We start from the raw sequence: 2,582 nt of genomic DNA, 5'->3' as shown, positions 1-2,582 counted from the left end.
AACAGTTCTAGAGTCTAAAGAATTTTGGAAGATGACCACCAATGCATCCATTATTTATAAGGTACTTTGGGATATAGATTATCAGGCCCTGGTGATTTATCTGACTTCAATCTCATCCATTTCTCCAACACTATTTCTCTACTAAAGCAGATTTTCTGCATTTCCTCTCTCTCACTAAACCTTCTGTTTCCCATTTTTTCTGGACTATTATTTGTGTCCTCCTTTGTGAAGACAGAAGCAAAGTACGAATTAAGTTCACAACCATTTTGTTGTTCCTCACTATAAATTCATCCAATTCTGACTGTAAGAAAAATTCATTAGTTTTCACCAATCTTTTTCTCTTTACATACCTAACGAAACTTTTAGAGTCAAATCTTATGTTCTCTGCAAGCTATTTCCTTTGCATTCACAGTGTGAGGTCATTGCTACTTCACCTGGAGTAGCCACACACAGTTGTACGAGAATAGAAAAGAGTTGGGAGGAGATTTTCACAGCTTCTTGCCATTGCCTGTTGGCAATCCAGCAACAAACCACTGGGACTTACAGTAAGAGAACCAGCTGACATTATATGGGGTAGCATGAAAATGACACATGGACACTAACTACATGGTCAGTCATTTCTTGTTCAATTCCAGGTCTTTCCCTTCCAGCAAATAAAATCAAAATACAGTGGATGCTGGAAATCTGAAATAAAAACAGAGAATGCTAGAAAAACTCAGCAAATCTGGCAGCATCATTGGAGAGAAAAACAGAATTAATTTGATCCGAAAGGAGTCTTCTTCAGAAGTTCCCTTTCCGGGATGATCTTCAAGCTAAATGTCTTGTTACTGCCTTCTAAAGCTTGGCCCAGTCAGTAGGCTGGTTTACTCGGAGAGTGCTTTCAGGTTATGTCAATTGCCCAGAAGAGAAAACTTACTTCTGCCTCTTTTATCTGGGTTATATTGGTATACAGCATCTGTTGGTGGAGACCCAAAAGAAGATCTATCTTAACATAATTTGTGGGGTTAAATGGCCTACTACTGCTTTTAATTCATATGTTTACATACTCTAGGAATTTAAATTTTAAAACTGAGATTGATAAATTCTTGTTAGCCAAAGGTTTATTTGGGGAAATGAGCCAAGGCAGGTATATAGGCAGGTTATAGATCAACCACAACATATTGGCCATGGAGGAAATTGTACGGCAGAATAGGCTTGATAGGCTCAGGAGGATAAATGTTTCAATGTCCTAAATTATCATCGTGCTAATTGGCTAGTATTTTTATTTTGAATAAACAAACTCCAGAAGAACTAAAGTGCTCAGAAATTAAAATACAGTACTATAATACACCAGAGGGTGAGAAGGAATTCTAAACTGTGATGTCTTATAAAAATGGCACGACTTTGACTTTGGTCGTCATTCAGAAATGTGATGACTTGGAGAAAGGGGAATTTCCAAAGTACATACTTTCTTCTTGGACAGGATTAAATAAAAGAGTATGCTATGTACTTCAATGAAGGGTGATTAGCTGTTTACATTTTGCATTTATATTACAATATGAGTTCTGAGCTTAAGAACAGAACATGACAGAATTCCTCTATTTCTCCACAGACAAGTGATTCTCCCCTTCGACTACTGACAGGGTTGTTGAAGTCATTGAATAAAAATATCCTCCTAAAATTTATTCCACCATTCCATTACTTTCCAATGTCTTTATCATTAAAATCACCTTGACATCATCTAAGAGAACTTTTAATCTTAGTTCCTGTAGCTGTTTACTTCCAAAATCTGTTGGAATTCCTTTATTTCTAATCAGCTTTGTGCAATAATATTGCATGATTTCATCCTTTTTAATACATTTAACTTGTTAACTAAATTTAAAATGGTGAAGCTGAAGTCACAATGGAAATAAGTGGACATGGTGTCCTAGAGGTAGTGTCACTGGACTAGTAACGTAGATGTTCAGGTTAATGCTCTGGGGATCTGGGTTCAATCCCACCATGGCAGCTGGTGGCATTTCAATTCCACTGATAAATAAAAATCTAGACTTGAAAGTTTGTCTCAGCAATAGTGACCATGAATTTATCATTAATTGTCATTTAAACCCATCTAGTTCGCTAATGTCATTCAATGAAGAAAATCTACTGACTTTAGCTGGCTTGACCTGCATATGACTCTCGGCCTGCAGCAATTTGCCCTCTGAATTTACCTAGGAAGGTCCTCAGTTCAAGTGCAATTACGGATGGACAACAAATGCTGGCCTCAGGCCCATAACTCCAGAATAAATTTAAAGACCAAATAACTGCAGACGCTCGAAATCAAAAATAAAATCAGAAATTGTTGGAAAACTCAGCAGGTCTAAATTCAGAAGGGTCACCGGACCCGAAACATTAACTTTGCTTTTTCTCCATGCTGCCAGACCTGCTCAGTTTTTTTTCAATCAATTTCTGATTTTGTTCCAGAATAAATTTAAAAGGGAAATTCTCCTGCATGGTCACTCTTGAAAATGGGACAGCCCAGGAGGCAGGATTCTGGAAAATTGTGGTAGTGGCCCTTATTGCTGCCTCATGTAAATAACAAGCATTTTCTGCTCACAAAACTT

The sequence above is a fragment of the Rhincodon typus genome, chromosome 7 (genome assembly GCF_021869965.1).
Source record: "Rhincodon typus isolate 14 chromosome 7, sRhiTyp1.1, whole genome shotgun sequence".
Classification (NCBI taxonomy): domain Eukaryota; kingdom Metazoa; phylum Chordata; class Chondrichthyes; order Orectolobiformes; family Rhincodontidae; genus Rhincodon; species Rhincodon typus.
This window is presented reverse-complemented; position numbering follows the sequence as displayed.